Raw genomic sequence first — 19305 nt, 5'->3', positions numbered from 1 at the left:
TCTAACTCATCCCAAAGGTGCTTCGTTGGGTTCAGGTCGGAACTTTTGGCAGACCAGCCCATTTCAGTAATGTTATCGTACACAAACCATTGCCATATAGATACTGCTTTACACTGCGGTAACGAAAGTCATGGGATACCTCCTGATATCATGTCAGACCTCCTTTTGCCGTTGTAGTGTGGCAGCTCGACGTAACATGGACTCAACAAGTCGGAAGTCCTCTACAGAAATACTGAGCCATGCTGCTGCTACAGCTGTCAATAATTGCGAAAGTGTTACCGGTGCAGGATTTTCGGCACCACCAGCTTGCACAGTGTCTTGTCGACAACTTGGGTCCATGGGTTCCTGGCGTCTGCGACACACTCGAAACCTACCATCAGCTCTTACCAACTGAAATTGGGACTCATTTTTCCAGACCAGGGTTTTCCAGTCGTCTAGTGTCCAACCAATATGGTCACAAACACAAGAGAGGCGCTGCAGGCGATGTCGTGCTGTTAGCAAAGGCACTCGCGTCGATTTTCCGCTGCCATAGCCCATTAACGCCAAATTTAGTCGCGTTGTCCTAACGGATACGTTCATTGTACATCCCTCATTGATTTGTGTGGTTACTTTACGCAGTGTTGTTTGTCTGTTAACACTGACAACTCTACGCAAACGTCGCTGCGCTCGGTCGTTAAGTGAAGGCCGTCGGCCACTCCTTGTCCGTGGTGAGAAGCAATGCCTGAAATTTGGCGTTCTTGGCGCACTCTTGACACTGTGGATCCCGGAACATTGAATTCTCAAATTATTTCCGGAACAGATTGTCCCACGTGTCTAGTTCCAACTACCAATCCGCATTCAAAGTCTGTTACTTCCCGTCGTGCGACCATAATCACGTCGGAAACCTTTTCACATGAATCACCTGAAGGCAAATGACAGCTCCGCCAATGCACTACCCTTTTATACCTTGTGTACGCGATACCACCACCATCTGTATATGTGCATATCGCTCTTCCTTGACTTTTGTCACTTCAGTGTATGACAGGATGCATTATCAGACTAATACAAATACTGTATCCGCAATGTTATGTTTCACGCACTACAGAATGCTTTAAAATGTGTTCATAGCCCCGATAATTTTGATAAGAAGGCGCATGTGGTGCCACGAGACGTCATGGATTATTTTCGAGTGATCGTAATTGCCAAATATTATTTCTACTCGCAATAGTTATTGCGATCTCAGGGATGCTTTAGACCCCAATGTTACACAATTTTCTCCAACACTTCAGCCGTATAGTTTACGACCCCCACCCTCCTCCTTTAAATCAGATAACTCTTTAATGATATGAACCCACGTCTCATTCCATCTCAATTGTTCCCCTGACAACAGCATTCCCCGTTTTGCTCAAATGCTTCGAATATTGATGAAAATCCTATACTCCCATAATTTTCTAAATCCTTACTAAACGTGGCTCGCTGACGCGCCTACAGCAACAAACCCTTCCCTAAATATCCAAACATTCCGTATACTCTCCAAAAGCAACTAACTGACTTCCTCCTCTTCAACCAGAATTGAGTGCCGACTTCTACGCTTAAACCCAGTCCTCATTGTCCCCCCCCCCTTCCTCCCTTCACAGATGAAGACTGCGTTATCCTGCCCCACCAACAATTCTCATATTCCAAGCCTACTACTACCACTCTCCATCCTCTCTTGCCATCCTTCCCAGCAAGCATTGAAAGATACATCACCAAGTCGCCAGCAACAACATTATCATCCACATCGCAACGCAACCGACGGCGTCGCCAAACACTTCATCATCAGTTTCATCAATATTTATAATTTTTTGCTATATTGAAATCTAACCATTTTAAAACACTTAATTTCAAAAATTTGTTTTTATATATGAAGTAAGTTATGCTGAAGGGTAGTAATTTGGTGCTGTCAGCTAGTTCTCCCTCCCTTTCTATGTACAATGTGAGCAGGAGGTACAGCAGTTATGAATAAAGGAACGAAAATATTTCATCAACAAACTTCTAGCGCTTCTTTCTAGCAATATAGCTCACTACTATAGAGGCTGACCGGACCTACGAACCTTTCTCTCTCGCAAACGGTTCGTCCTACGTTTTGCAGAAAAAAAGGGCCTTTCAGTCCAACTTCTGAAGGGCAACTGAATGGTGAATACTAAATTTCAGGCAGTTTACGGAAAACTGGAGGACACTATGTCAACATTCTCAAATGGGAATATAGAATTAAATTAGAATCGCTGAATATAGCGTTTGTAGTGGAACATTTTATTTTGTGTAAAGTTTTTTGGTATGTTGTCCTGGTCAGATGAACTAATCAGAAATTCTTCCTGTCGCTAAATAGCCGAGGAACGCTTAAGCGAGGACAGAAATTTTGATTTTCTTGGAAGTGCTTAACAATATCTTTCTCTGCAATAATTTCTTACCCTTCCAGTTTAATTGAAATGGTGACCGATACTCCTAATTTCTGCAAGATACAGAACTGCTACAAGTCGCCATAACGACAAGGCTCGAGGAAGATGGTGAGCACGAGTACATAAAATTAAACTTTTCTCGGTCGATGGACTGGGATATATGAAAAGGTGGAACTTGGCCTCCATGATCGTCACTTAAATTGGGAGGCGTGGGGGTGGGGGGTAGGAGGGAGGAGGGAATGGTTAAGACATCAAAGTCATTATATGTCTACAGCTCTAATGAAGAAACAAACAATCTTGGCTGCAGGGTTGAAATTACTATTTATTTACCACTGACGCGTTTCGCCTGATTCAGGCATCTTCACAATGGCTGTTATTAGATGGTGTTAGGCACATACGATGGCGACGATACAGAACATCCCAGCAAATGTATGCTCGGTACCCTTGATATCCCCTGTGCCTAACACAATCTAGCATCAGCCAATGTGAAGATGCCTGAATCAGGCGAAACGGATCACTGGTAAATAAAAAATAATTACAGCCCTGCAAGACTGTCTGTTTCTCCATCTTACATAACTGGTTGCTGTACCATCCCTACCATGAATTGTAAAAAGTTTTACTACAGCTTTAATTCTGGAAACTGAAGGTCGGGGTCAATTTTAGAGATATTTTGAGGTATCAAAGATGTAGAAGCATGGAGGCCAACTGTGCGTACAAGGTGGAAATCGTTTTGGACATCCACTCATAGCAAATAAGTATGTTGTTTCGTTAATAAGTTCTAAACAAGAAAATAATTTTCTAATGAAACATCATGAATTTTGATACTGTTAAAGAAGCAAAAAAAAAAAAACTTAAAAGTCGAATATGAAGAAAAACTTTTCGCCTCCCTACAATATTAAAATGTTTTTTTAGGCGCATCTATTACATCTCTGGCTATTTAAGCGTTGCCGATCTCGTGAGCCTCATGTTGTTTTTTGATGACATAATCGAATTGGGACAACATTCTAAAAACGGTTTGGACGACAAATGTGTTTAGCGAGGTCCATTCAAAAATACTAATTTCGTATTATATTCCCATTTGAAACTAAGTTCACTTCGCTTTCGCCAGTTTCCAGTAAATTAGTAGTAGTTGGTTTCAGCAGTCAGTTCGCCAGTAAAGGTTTGCGTGTAACGTATTTTACGCGAGAATGATCGAGCGTACTGTTTCCGAGGGAAAGTGCTGATTCCGTAGATCTGGAACACTGTATAATGGCCAGCATTTACTTATCTTCTGCTTCTCTGATCTGCTCATTATCTCTCATATTGCCGATGGGATATGATTAGTCGAAACCTGGTGTGAGCCTACATCAGCAGTACATATTGCCGCAAACTTTGCTGCATGTAATGCGGCGTAGCAATTAACGTCTCTAGCTGCGTGCTGAAGTTCGTCAGTTCGGATCCAACAACCAACAACTACTCGTTGTATAATGATTATCATTTCCGGAAGTTTCTCGATATTTATTGTGTTTTTAATGTTTGCATATTCTGAAATATTTGATATTTATACAAATAGCAGCACACACCGTCCAGGAGTTCAGTTCTCTTCCACATGAACCGCACTGTCGGTGATGAACGTGCTATCAGCTCTATGTGTTGTAATTAACTGACGACCCTGAGTCAGAATTTGGGCTTTCTTGTCGTCACGACGTGACAGTATCATTGAATTGGGGTTTGGTCTATGTGGTTTTGGCAAGAAATATTCTGGGAAGACATCAAACACATCAAAGAATTGTTTTCTTGTCGTATGAAGTTCTTATTTCAATTCGTGCTAGTTCTAGAAAATGTAGGAAGTTACTAGGTCGTATTGGTTTGAAACTTTAATCGTTTACTTACGTTAACTCTTAGTAATTTGTAACATCAGTCTCATTTCCCATGAAGTTTTCTTTGTAGTGTTACAGTTTCTTTTGTCTAGCAGTATAAGAGTGTGTCCCTGTTTCAGTATGAAATCAGTTTACGAATATACGTTATCTGATTACAACTGTACTTTCATTTATCTACCTTTCTGAGCATCACAGTCCAGTTAAACATGATTATCAATTCAACGTTTTACGAATCCCGGAAGTCTCACAAGTGATGATCTTCAAACATCTCCTTCTGTAGTTAAATACTAAGGCTGAAGTACAAATCGTATTGGGTGGGTGTGGGACACCATGCGGCAATTTGTAAATTTGCTTGCAAGAAGTGCTAATTTTTGTTTCCTTATTATTACAAGTTTTTTGTTTGTTGGGACTGCTGATCGTCTGGTCTGGCATGAAATCGGCGCTATCTAAGTTTGAGCCACTTCAGAAAGGTTGTGATGGAGGACTGGTCTATCACAATGAGAAATTATGAAACGGAGAATCATTTGGAGTGCTCATGAAGGAGGAAGGAAATCAGGGTCATGAAACAAGATACATTTTGAGGTGCCACTGGAGTAGATTTTGGTGGTCATCCGTCACGATTACACAGCTGCTATTTTTCCGCCAGTATTTTCAGATAAAACGCACTTAAACAGGAAAACGCACTTTTCCAATGTTTCAAAACGTCTAGATTTAAGGTTTTATACTATTTATTGGTGTTATTGTTACACAGATTCTGCGTATGTCTTCTGTTGCAAGACAAAAATCATACAGCCGTATTGACGATAGGTTACTGTTGACAATTGAGCCGGGACTCAAAACTAAAAATAATTTTCGCAATATTTACAATGATGGAATTTTTAATACAAATTACGTAACTGAACATAACAAGGTGGGTGAGTGACAGGAGAGATAACCATAAATCCTTCAGCTATTCTGGGAGTGACTTTGAATGGTGAGAAAGAAATTACTGTGGTCATTCAGTAGCTTTCAGAACGATGATGGCCATACATTGTCGATATCCTGACAAGAAGTAATAACTTTAAAAAATACAGGTGAACACATTCACATACTCCTTCATTCAGGTACCTCTGAGCATCTCGGTCCCCCATAAATACCTTGCATTATACTTTATGGTAAACTTTTTTTATCAGTTTATATGCCCAGAATGGACTTTGTTAAGAACTATGCACTGTATAAACAATATTTCTGAAGAACCCTTACCAACCCATCATCGTTGATAGCATATTCGGTGAGAAGCACATAAAACGGTCAAAAGCACTACTAAACTCCTGAATAGATTCCCAGATTCCTATCAAGATAATATGGGTACCAGAATTCGTTGGTAAATTGTCTACATAGGCAACTACATATTGGAAGCACGAAATTATTCAGTGCTCCACTAATATTCTGTGACAGCAGGGAATGATCTGTTCAAGTACAAAAATACACAGTCCCCTATGAATAAAACTGGAAAGTGTAAGTTCAGTTGCAAGTAGTGTGGCCATAATTACAAAGGAAAATGTAGGGTGACAGATCTGCGGCATATTGAAGGAACGAGTTAAGTACTGAAAACTGCAGTGAACAGACGCCATCCTTGCCGAGCCTCGTTAAAAAACCAACCATAAAAATTTCATTGATGTTGAAATTCAGCACTCAGGACAGAGAGGACGTAACTTTACGGGATGGAAACGTTGGAAATAATAAAACATAAATAAGAAAGCATAAATAAGAAAACATCAGAAAAGTCTCCCAGAACTGCAGCTGAATGAGCAAACAAATTTTGGTTCCTCACTACTTCAGCATACTAAAAGTAAAGTTACAGGAAACCTTGGTTAATCTCATTGCCTCTCCACTCACCCTGTGGTGTTCAGTCTGAAAAAAATTTGACTTGCTGTTGTACAGTAAACAGCACACCATTATTAATGTACGTGTGGGTAAAGATCCTACGTCAAGATCGCAAATTTTTTTTGTTGATTGCCGTTTCCGACACATTGGCGAGCCATCCTCAGGTTAATCGAAACTGTTGTTTAGCGTGTGATAATCATTACACATTGTCGTATTCTTACAGCTTTGTCGCCCTAAAATGAAAAATCGTAGTTGGTTATGTAAATTGACAACATTAATCACTAATCAAATATCGTTACACTGACCATATTGCCACAATGTTCACAAACGATCGACAGCAATGATAGCTGCAAAGTCTGTGAGTGGATATAAACAAGATATCTCTTCTAATATTCATAACAGGACATGGAAGTGTCTGTATGTCATTTGTCAGCAAACAGAATTTTTATCCATACATGTTTCAAATCAACACATCGCGTATCTCCCCATTGACAATGTCAAAGAATAACATTACTAATATGATGCAGTAAGGAACTGCATGGGTAAACCTGCAAACTATGTTAAGTTTTAAATAATCAGTTTCTAGAATTATCGCGTCCTTGCTTCACTATATGCCATAAGATGCCCATGTATTTCAAATTATTATTGTTATTATTATGAGGACACTAACAGCTATGTAAGCTCTTTGCTGTTGAGTTAAATTAATTTCTCAATCTTAGTTGTTTTTATAGTGTTATCTCTAAAAATTAAGTTTCAAAAGAAACTTCCTGGCTGGAAATTTACAAAAGGTTTCGGTCCTTTTAACATAACCCAAAAGTCTCATTCTCGTCCGACCTGGTGGTCTATTTCATTCTGGGGATCCTTCTACCTCGATCTTAAGAAATCTAACTTTCTATAATCTCATTACATGAACACTCCAATTAACAGTTTTGTCTTCTATTCTTTCTAAGATGTCAGGCTCTATAAAGAGGTCATATTGTTCCATGTTACTTCGGATTCACTTTCTCCACAGACAGGGCCCTTCATTGGACTGGTGGTTGCAGATTGTTTGTTTCATAGTGACCCAGAAGACTTGAATGACGTCTGTGCACCAGAAAAAAACCGCTACATAAAGCCCTTGGAACCCAAAATATTGTTCTTGTAAAACAAAAAATAGAAATTATAATTACGATTTTCCACCAAGAACCCACATTCAAGGCAGTTAAAATCAGACAACAATTTTCTGTGTAAAGAGATTCGATCGCTTACTCCAGAAAGAAACTATAAGTGATCCAGCCTGTTGGTGCTTCCCGCAGCATAGCTACGACTGTGTAGCTGGGTTTACTCATTCCGGACGTACAGTACCTTCCTATCTTTAATTTGTGGGAGGCTCATTAACCAACGACTCAATTGATCTACAGCAGCTGTATGAAGTGTTTTACAGGATGTTCTTGACCTTAACACCCCCATTAGTTCTATGTTCAAGTGTGTTTCTAGTAAAGCTTCCGCAGAAGCAGCTGAGATGACGAGCGCGTGCGTCGCTCAGCAGAGATTAATGGGTATGGCACAGTTGCGGCCGCGGGCTGGAGGGCGCCAAGATACGCCCGCTATAAGCTATTTCTCACCTGTCTGTCCTACTGCTGGCTGACTTGTTTATACGCGTTACTAATGTGTTGTCACTTCTCTCTCTCTCTCTCTCTCTCCCCCTCTCCCTCTCTCGTTCTCTCCTACCCCCGCCTCCCCCCAGTTCCACAGTTCCCCTCTCCCTTCAACTCGATATGACGACGAGTGCTAGAGGTGACTAACCTTTTACTCCTCCTTCGTGGTGTTCCTTTTTCAATTTCCACTTGCATGCTCAGCCAGATGCGTCTTTTCCAATTTTCGACAAGGATTCCGATGCGTGCCATTCTGCAATCAAACAAAGCGATGTAGCAATTGTGGCCTGGCATTCGAGTGACGCTCTTCATTTGAATCCTTGAGTGTAAGTGCAGATAAATTATTTCCTAAGCTACAGTTTTACTAACGCAAGGTGCTTCAGAACACGTTCTTATATACATGAACGAAGTCTTTTGCCTCGGCATAGCTGTATAAAAGACTTTCCAGTCTCTGGACAAGATGGTAGTGATTTAAAACTCTTCTCTTCGTCGAGAGTAAAACAGACTGCTACTGTTGTGCATGCGTCCAAAGCATAATATGTGTGCATTTTGTCGCCATTGCAGTTCCCTTGCCATGAACTGGACTAAGTCGTTTGGCTGTGAGCAAATAGTATATCTGCATTAAGAGCTGCCAACTTATGTGGAAAAGCAACGGCGACAAACGGGGCTATTTTCATTTTTAATTTAAGTTTTTTGCAAAAAAATACTATTTCTAATGTAGCAGTAGATACTATTGTGCATATCTATTACTTTATAAAGTGGTTTCAATGTCGATTGTAGGGAAAATTTAAGTTTATGTTACATTTGCTTTTCAGTCGGCAGTTATCCGTAATGGTATCACCACATATGGGAGAAGGGGCTAACGTTTTCAGTCTTTGGGATGGGGCTTACTACCTCTTCTCGCTGCACCCTGTCTACATCAGTCAAGAAAAACATCGTTTGACCTTTAAACTAGTCCTTTGTCATTGAAAACCGACGTAAGTGTGTGGCTCACCTCTCAGGACACTTCCCATAAAAAGTATTAAAGCTATGTTTCCTCATACAAAAGGACAATGTGGAACTTAGCAAACGTGCGCTTTATAGCACACATTGAGAATGTGGTGCTCATTTTGGAGCAAAGTCTGCCAGCGCCATTACTGAAAGCCGCAACCATCACTCGCGGCTCAGGAAGCTAACAAGCCGCGAAAAACCTCGCGTTACACGAAACAGTGAGATGAAATGGTACAAGATTTTATCTGAAGATATGACAGTCTTGTTGCACACATTGAGGGCTCTCATATATAAGAGAGGCGACAAACATCCACTCGGTAATTTCCGAAGAACAATGAACACCTGCAGATATGTGCGTGGAACAACTGGGTGTTGAAAGTTCTATGTGGAAGGAGTTATAGAACAAGCATTCCAATATCAGTAAAATTTTATCCTCGCACTTTAGCTATCACATCAGGAAGTGTCCACGTACTATTGAAACTTGCTAGCGGCGTGAACTGAAACCAGGTTCCCGTGTGATCGTCAGTCAAACGGATCGATCAGCAACAGGGATTACCCACAGTGGCACCATAGAAAACCAAACTATTGGCAAATCACTGATGTCGTACAGGTTTTCGAAAGTACGAGTGTATTAAAGAAGTAGTAACCTTTTATGGCGATAGGGAGGCTTATAGTAAACCTCTCTCTGTTTTGCTGGCCTCTTATCTCTGTTTCCTATCACTCTGTCCAGATGTGGTAGTCGATGTACAAGTTACAGCTCTGTCACCGAATCAATGAAAGAATGTTGTCTACTGACTCGTCCGCTCACTTCAGTGTGCGCTACTAGATTTCAGGTTTTCAATGTGCCACGGCAGTATTCCAAATTATGCGATGTTATTGCAAAAAAATTAATGTAATCTACCACTCTGCCCTTGTTGTCCCTAGCTTGTACAATTCGCTTTCGGTTCGTTTGCAGGCAACCGAAGTTATTTGCAATTAGACATAGGTATATTAATTTGCTCGAGGAAGCAAATGCACTGTCTGAGTTGTCGATCTAGACGTTTAGAATCTATTTGACTTAGCATTAGACGGGAGATGTTTCTCTTTTTTTATGCAGAATGAAAACGAATATGTAATTATCCAGCAACGAGCAAGTCCTTAGGGTCGTTGACAACTCTCGTAGCCTCGTGCATAGCCGCTGTTTTTCCTTTATGGTGTACAGAGTGCGTTAGTATTCCCAGGCTATAACTGTTATCTTCTCAGCATTCTGAAGCGTGTAGAGAACTAGCTTTCATTACGAACCACGTAGCCGTTCTCTTCCAGTATTGATAGTTGTCCTGCGACCGATAACCAATTTAGTCCGTGTTCCATGATGCACGAACGGGTCAGTTATCTTTAGACAGCAGCCGGGTGGCACGTAAACTCACCACAATGCACGCACACCCGTCTAAGACCCAGCGTTCCGTTTGGTCAGGCAGTTTTATACACGAACTGCACTATCTATCCGCTGCCTAAACGATCATAATGTTCTCCAGTTGAGTAATACGGGGTCTGACAGCTGAAACTGTAACAGTGGATGTACTGAGAGGAGATTGAAGTTACACATCGTACTGAAAGAGAAATAGAAATATTAAGTTAACTAATGAACAGATTAGAAATATACTAACACCAGTAAGTCGGGAACAAACCATCACTGCACCCAGATTCTGTAACTTATTCCTATTAATGTTTTTAACTTCACTCGAAGGTGTGACACATTGAGAATATGACTTATGCTTAAACGAGGTGATACTCTTTCTTTGACGCATTGCAACAGGCAGAGAAAGAAGGCCGACAATAGATAGAAACAACTGTACCGTGACTGGGTTAGATAAGAGAATATATCTGAAGAAGTTCTTTATTTTTACACACTCTGTCAGGAGACAAAAAAAAAAACCGTTTCTAAAACTATCGCGTTAGACTGTACGGAATGCAGTAGGAACAGAGTGGTTCACAAGAGGGTGGCTGATGCCGTAGATACAGATAAATTCTATCGCAGACTATTTGACGCTGACAGTGGTCAATCGAGCTTCAGTCTGGAAGTCCAATTATAGTAGAGAATAACTGGCATATGAAACATTCAATTAATTCGTGACGCATCGTAGAACCACTCAGTTCGTAGAGCGCTGACAGCCAATGACAAAACCCATGTAAGGACATCACTGCTACTGCTTCTTCCTTTCCAGTAGTCATCATTGGATGATTTCACTGCAGTGACCAGAGAAAAATTCAGCTAAGATCTCAAGCCGTCACATCTTCAAGTAGATGCACAGCTGTCTTTATACGGCTAGGCAGATCAAGTAAACGTCTTCCCACCACTGAAATATAGATAGTGCCGGTGATCGGATCCAGGCCATCCACTGTGCTGGAAAACATATTGACCTGAACAGAAGTTAAGCGGCCAGGAAGATCAGAGGAACTTACATTACCATGGAAAGAGCCAGAAGTAGGGGCTACTCTGTTACGCACCTACGCTTTGACGCCGCAACAAGTGGTAGAATGACGACCACAATATATCGTGCAAGAGAGCCCAGGTTACCTAATTTTCAAGAGTGAGTTAGCCATCGTAAGCTATTCAAGTTCGCTCAATGACAAATATATTCTTGTGAGCAGTGACAATGACAGTGCAGGTCAAATGGGCGATATTTATAAAATAAAATATGTAGCACGTGTCAACTGCAGCAGACCTGAACTCTCCGTTAAACCATCGTAAGATGGATGTAGCTCATGCCTACACACTAGGTTTCTGGGACCCGCGCGACCATAAAATACGAATTGAGGGGTAGAGACAGACTGCAGTGGAGTTTTTAAGTGTTTTTACACATCAGTTACCTGAGCGCTCTCCAATTGGTTCAAAATGTAAACTCAGGTTCCACAAAATGCAGAGAACCAAAGACATCACTGTAAATTTAAGTCAGGTGATAATAATAATCTACAACAGAGTGTCTGAATATTCAGTATCGCTCATTAATCGGTAGCAGTACTGTCCTCTGCAAGATCCTATGGGAGGTGCTTTCCCATTGCCTTCCTCTGATCTCTTAACGAGTCTGCTCATACAGTGTTGAGAAGTTAGAGTTTTATGCAGTTTCAAACACATTGTTTCACACGACTCTTCTTGCATACGTCAAATTCTTTCCCGCCAGGGTTCAACATGCCATCACAGTCGCTAGTGATCAAGTAAAATGATGGGAAGTTGAGAATTTGATAGAAGTAATCAAGAAGAAGCTACGCTATATTTCCCTGCAATGGGTCACCGAGAGCTTAAGAGACAAAAACTGGCAATTCGATATAGTCACATCAGCCGCAATACAGTCCTATACGAATACAGCGGTCTGTTCACTGAGTAGTTTTAATCCGCGTATGGACACGTTTACCAAGAGGCTACATTCGAAGTTTCGCCTATCACTGAATATCTTATCATCAAGTCTGTCAAAACACGCAGTAAAAGTCGCACATATTTTATGTATTTTGGAGTTTTTAAACACATTTTGAAGAAATATTTAGAGAGAAATGGTGCACAAACGCTTTAATCAGGTTACCTTCCATTCAGAAAGCTGTTGCACCCAGCGACTGTTATATTGACTTGTAAATTATAGATTGCAGCGATCAGTCGTCCCTTTTAAATTTTATTGTGCAGATATAGATTTCAGCTAGAAGCTAGCCATACGAAATACTCAATTCAATGAACTGTGGATGAAGCCCGACCAATAGGCGTTACATGCATTGAGCGAAGATAATAGTCTATTGAGAATGGCTAGCTTCTAGCCGAAATCTAGATCTGCACAATAACATTTAAAAAGGACGACTGATCGCTGCAATCTATAATTCACAAAGCAAACGCTGTTATTAAAAATTATGCATATGTCACGGTAGTGAAAGTCATTTCTCAGTGTAACACACGAGCAGTTGCAGCGCACAAGTATAACTGACCACAATTATTATACGGTTACAGGCAGTTCTTGAGTAAGCACAAATTACATTACGACCAACCTTTTGCCATACTGGCGGTAATAGTTTCCACTGGTTGTGTCATAATGCAATTTAGGCAGCTAAAACCGGTAACTTCAAATGTATGAAGGTTTGGCTTTTGCTACGTTATAGCGAATATTGTGGGCAATTGTCTGACTAAGCAAGTCATTTTAACTGCAAAGTGATGCGGCATTCCTATATGCAAGGTTTTTCTTGGCGGTGAAGCATCGTTCGCAAACCTGTCTGTCTTCGCAAGATGACTATTGGTCAACTGGAAACCACGCTGGCTAATGGGAAGTGAATAAACAACAACGTTGGTTTTAAACTTATGGTGCGGGATTAGCAAGAATCATATCAGTGGTTTCCATTTTATTAATAGGCTCTAAATGCTGCAACAGCTACTGGAAGACATCCCACTGCTCATAAAGCAATCCATGTGATTCCAACCTGATGGATGTCCCGCCCATTCCCCAAACGTTATTAAAGATCCTCTGGAAATACAGGGTGATTCAAAAAGAATACCACAACTTTAGGAATTTAAAACTCTGCAACGACAAAAGGCAGAGCTAAGCACTATCTGTCGGCGAATTAAGGGAGCTATAAAGTTTCATTTAGTTGTACATTTGTTCGCTTGAGGCGCTGTTGACTAGGCGTCAGCGTCAGTTGATGCTAAGATGGCGACCGCTCAACAGAAAGCTTTTTGTGTTATTGAGTACGGCAGAAGTGAATCGACGACAGTTGTTCAGCGTGCATTTCGAACGAAGTATGGTGTTAAACCTCCTGATAGGTGGTGTATTAAACGTTGGTATAAACAGTTTACAGAGAATGGGTGTTTGTGCAAAGGGAAAAGTTTTTGGTCCCTTTTTCTTCGAAGGTGCTACTGTAACTGGACTACAGTATCTGGAGATGTTAGAGAATTGGCTGTTCCCTCAGCTCGAACAAGAAGCACAACAATTCATATTTCAGCAGGATGGAGCGCCACCACATTGGCACTTATCTGTCCGTAACTACCTGAACGTCAACTACCCGAGGCGATGGATCGGCCGCCAGGCAGCCCGTGACAGAGCACTTCATCACTGGCCTCCAAGAAGCCCTGATCTTACCCCCTGCGATTTTTTCTTATGGGGGTATGTTAAGGATATGGTGTTTCGGCCACCTCTCCCAGCCACCATTGATGATTTGAAACGAGAAATAACAGCAGCTATCCAAACTGTTACGCCTGATATGCTACAGAGAGTGTGGAACGAGTTGGAGTATCGGGTTGATATTGCTCGTGTGTCTGGAGGGGGCCATATTGAACATCTCTGAACTTGTTTTTGAGTGAAAAAAAACCTTTTTAAATACTCTTTGTAATGATGTATAACAGAAGGTTATATTATGTTTCTTTCATTAAATACACATTTTTAAAGTTGTGGTATTCTTTTTGAATCACCCTGTATTATTTGGAGATTGTTGGGTAGGTCTCTGGGAAACGCAAAACAGCTTACACGCTTACCAGGCTTGACACCTCTGGCTTTCAATCTTTGTGGAAAATTAGAAGAGGAAGTCTACAAGAAAACTTCCGTAGACATGAAAAGCCGTATAACGCGAGCCTGTGCTGGGATACCTCCAGATGAAATTGAACGTGCGGTATTATTTGGCCGGAATCACTTTATACCACGTAAAAGTGCTCCAGGGTAACATTTTGTGCACCAGATATCACAGTCATAACAACAAACGCACGAACCATGCCCATGTTACATGTATTCTTACTTTTGGTAGAGTAGGGCAGCCATTTGCGAGATCTCCTCTCCTGAGGGTGGGACAGTGGTTTGTGCCGCTGTTATCTTGTTACGATTTGATCAAGTTCCGCACATGTTATGACATTGAAGTACTATTGGAAGGTACTTTCCAGTGCCACAAGAAAAGTGTATAGAACCACTAAAAAAAAAAAAAAAAGTAAACGGAGACAGAGTGGTAATTCGGCAGCTATAAACGTAAAAAATTTCTTGCATACGTCATAAAATTCGCCACCTTGTTAAAACCGGACCTCGATATATTTGCGGTGGCCCATCTTACTTCCTTCGCCCTGTACGCCTGTAGGTCTCTGTTTAATCGCTCAGCTGTATATCTGGATACTCTTTATTAACAATCAGTTTCAGTCTTCGAAAGGACGATCACCGGGCACCTGTCTTGCAATGAAAGATTAAAAACTAAAATTTATACATGCAGATTTGGTACCATCAAATATGATCTTGGGAAAAGATTGACGTCATTAACTGGGTTTGTAAATTACAGATATATTCTCGATTAATTTGTAAGTACCACATTAATTACTATTAAGAAAAACTGCAGTAAGAAACGAGGATTCATGACGAAACTACACATAACCTACAAAAGAAAAACTTTTATATGACTAGCACACTTGTAGTTAAGTCAGTCTTCCTGTATATTTGTATCGAATTTAGCTAAAAATGAAGAACAATTACAGTATACATATACAAAATATATTGTGGAAACTGTTTACGGATCATATGAAGGATAAGCAAGGATTGTGTTGCTACACATTGAGATAAAACAAAAACTTTTATCATACAAAGATGTACTACACAGAATGTTGATCTGAACCAGAGTCGAGTCTACTCTTATAATTAAAGTTGAAAAATAACTGTAAATGTGCGACAGAAATAATTATCAAAGAGCAGTGCAAATATTAATCTCTTTATTAATCAACAATTCATAAGAATCACTGTACTCAACTGCGATGAAAGTCACACAGCTAGATAGAGTCTTGAAGAACACTGTCGATCAAGCCATATAAATTTATCACGATTTTGGTTTAGTGACCAATGTTATTCAGCCAGTTTTACCAGTCACGATCAAAAGGAAACTGAAGAAATCTTGAGAACATCTTTTGAAAATTATGTCATATCGTCGTGCGTAGAATACGCGTCAGGCGATAACTGGAAACTAGACGACAGATCGCAAAAACGGCTTATTAAAATTTTCAGAGTCATCAGAATTGCCTTTACGATCTCGAAACTATTGTAAAGGACCGAACTCACTTAGAAAATAGAGGCTGAGTCCAAATGAATCAGATGTTTCTCACCCCGTTTTAGATTTCCATATTACTGAGTAAGACTGAAATTCACATTATGCATATGAGGCCAAGTTGGCGGGTATACGAAAATTGTCTCTGCCGCTAGTGATTGTTGGATCTGCGCAAAGAGTCTGAACTGTTTAGCGCGAAGTGGTTCCACTCTGAGGAGACTACATGCCATTGCTCAATAAAGCAAGCGCCACTTAGGAGCAGATTAATCTGTCTCGTGAAGGAAGCCACATGTCAGAATGGATTACGAGCTGTAACTGTAGCCACCGAGATCTTCCAAAAGTGCTGAAAAAGTTATGAGGCAATCTTACATATCGAAAGCTGATTAGAATGTAAAGTGAATGACAGTGGCTAGGCTATTAAGTGGCAGTTCGAATCCAAGTTTCCAGCAACGAAACTTAAAAGTGTCATCTACTTCCGTAATCATGAAGTTTACCGCATTAACAAAACGTGCATCTCTTAAGATGCCATGATCACTTCGAGACAGCGAAATAAAAAATTGAATGTCAATAAGTAATCGGAGAAGTACTTTGTTGTATGATTAATGCTAGTAACATTACTATTTAACGGAATAGTGATGTGATTATAGCTTTTTCAAATGGTAATATGCACTTTTTCTTATTGTGCTTCCGACATAATTACGTTAATGTCTACACGGAAGAACTAACATAGCAGGTGAACGTCCAGTGTAAGTGGATCAAGAAATTTTTTGTGAGGCCAAATAGACGAAACTTTTGGGACAACGGAGATGAAAGTGCACTGTTCCAATCTTGCCTCTGTCGCAAAGGTACGAGTGTTAATTACACAGCAAATACCCGCACATTTGTGTCTCATTACTTGTTGAAAAACTCGTTTTGGTATCTCCAACCGTTAATGAAATGTCATCAGCGTCAGAGTTATGTGTGTGCAGGTTGCTCATATCTTCAAGTGAACCACTTCAATATTTCCTACACGACGCAACAAAAAGTGGACGGGAGAACCGAATATGTAGCCGCGTGCTTTAGCTGGCGTGTAAACAAGAACAATGACCTTTCTGTGCCCGCACACCAATCACTGATTCACAGGGCAGATATAGTAGACATGTCTAATCATTAGTTCACTCCTTCCTGTGTCGTGTAAAACGCATTCGACTGTATACATTTAATGATCGCTCGGAACCAAGGATGCTATACTAATGGTTAAAAAAGTCCTAGGAGTGCACCAGAAGCTGAAGTAAGCGATGTAAGTTATGCATAAATCCAACCAGGTCACTTACATTGTTTCTCTCGCTGCCTCGGGCTGATGCTGTGGCTGCTACTTCACATCAGTCAGTGATTAGTTACTTAAAGAGATTGACAGTTAATGTGGGATCTGTGATTTGGATAAATAACACAACGTTAGTAATTGTGCGTATGGCAGTTATGGATAGTATAGTCCCTTCTTTCATCTCTCATTTTTCTACAGATATTGGCGACGTCAGCTGTTGCGTAGGACGTAGGATAACTATTTATTCTCTTTTTTTGAAATTAATCCCAAACACCTGTATTTGATGATGTTCATTTACTACGATCGATTTTGAAGGTCTTATGGCTTCATCATCAGACAATTGCCTTCACAATACAATCGCTGAGCATCCGCAAAGTATACATCTGCATAATCATGGAACTCTATCACGTATAGCATCACCTTAACTGGCAACAAGAACCAAAATGTCAAGTCCAGCACTAATTTTCATGGACAGTAATACATAAAATATACATGTATACATGTACATACTGACAACATTAATCAAAATCTGCTGCCTCAGCTGTTTATTTGGGGGATGAAGACGAAGTGCACATCATGAATTTTTTAAGTTAAAGTGTGTACAGGTACTGAATTTCTAATTGTAGTATTTCGAAAAATATACATCGATTACAAGGATAAGAGCATAGATCACTGCGTTTTATACGGAACAGCTGTAAGAAAATGTTCGAAGGTATTTTCACGTAGCTATAAGACAGAGTCTATAAATAACCGTGAATAATAATAAATAGCCTGCCATGTATATTTTGCTAAACAATATTACTGCAGATAGTGGGAGATACCTTGCAATGGTTATGTCCTCTTTCAAAGGGGCTGTGTCTCATACGTAAACACTTGACGGTTGATCAAAGATCGCGATTTCATTGGTCCGCAAGCATCGAGTCAGTTGTCAGATTTCTTACCGGTGATAGCGGAACCTATTCTAGACATCTGTCTACTGCAGGAAAAGTACGGTACTTCATGACTGAAACGGCAGTGTATATGTGAAGATGTTGAGAGAAGATAAGCAAGCTGCACGAGGAACGACCGTTTCACTCCTCAAACCCATAACTCTTCTTTGGAGTTAGTACATTGAAAATGTTGTATATCATCTTTTATTTTCTTACTATAACAGCCACAGCCACAGTCACAAACAAAACCAAACTTGGCAAGAAAATAAAAGAAGATAACCAATCATATAAACTCCATTGACAGTATATATTTTTTCCAAAGTGCTATACATTACATGTCTACGGAATAAACATACTTTTTCCTTACTCACTATCATTCTCCAGTCATAATGGCACGACAACAAAAAGGCGTTCACACAACACCCATAGGGGTTTTCAATATATCGGATTGGAAATAAAAATATTAATGTTTAAAGAATTCGTATTTTGCGAATCAGACAATCTTCATGTGACGATAAATGACTGCAGTGGTGAAGCTTTGATGTTACGCTGCTGAGGATGTTGACGTCAGATGTGCTGTCGTTCTACTGGAGGTGGTCTTTCTGGAGACTGACGACTAGCACCGCGCAAAAAAATAGAAGGCAGTGGAACTGTGGAATGAGAAGCATGGGATATAGCTGAGCAGCTGATGAACGGCGTGAGTGGCAGAAGGAAATGGACAAATAAGCATTGCGACAGTTGACGTAATGGAAGATGGTCTATTTGTGCTTACGGTGGAGAGTGGATGCAGTACAGTTGGAGATAATGTGGTGAGTTTGATGGAAATGGGATCGAGCAAGAATATCTAGACGAGAGTAAATGAACGAACGGTTGTGGTAAACGTGTTGGTTGAATTATGGTGAAGTACAGAGTGGGCGGCCAGAGTAGTTTGTTGAAGGATGCGAGATCGCTCGAAGGCCTCGATTTTTGGAGAATTGTTGGTACAATATGGATTATATCTTCAGTGGAAGGGACGAGACACAGGGAGTTGTCTGGGTAGAATAGGGAATATATATTGATGGGGAACATTAATTTAAGTTTGGTGAAAGGAGGCTTCAGCTTACATTTAGAGCAGTGGGTGGGATGTGAAGGATTTGTTCGAGGGAATACGACTGTAGACTTGGAAACTGTTTCAGAAAGTTATCAAACTGGACCTTAGGGTGCTAGTGGAATGGATGGAGTAATCGTCGTAGGTTAGACAATTCACGGAACAGCGTCCTTGGCGTTGCCTTCAGAAGTGTTCGAGGCTGG

At 40.5% G+C, this 19305-nt stretch overlaps 1 protein-coding gene across 1 annotated transcript in view; it reads right to left on the bottom strand.

Annotated features, from left to right (window-relative positions):
- The window catches only part of LOC126249492 (uncharacterized), a 1087724-nt gene that overhangs the window by 196513 nt on the left and 871906 nt on the right, over nucleotides 1–19305 (bottom strand). The window lies entirely within an intron of this gene.

The sequence above is a fragment of the Schistocerca nitens genome, chromosome 3 (assembly GCF_023898315.1).
Source record: "Schistocerca nitens isolate TAMUIC-IGC-003100 chromosome 3, iqSchNite1.1, whole genome shotgun sequence".
NCBI classification, from domain to species: domain Eukaryota; kingdom Metazoa; phylum Arthropoda; class Insecta; order Orthoptera; family Acrididae; genus Schistocerca; species Schistocerca nitens.
This window is presented reverse-complemented; position numbering and strand designations above follow the sequence as displayed.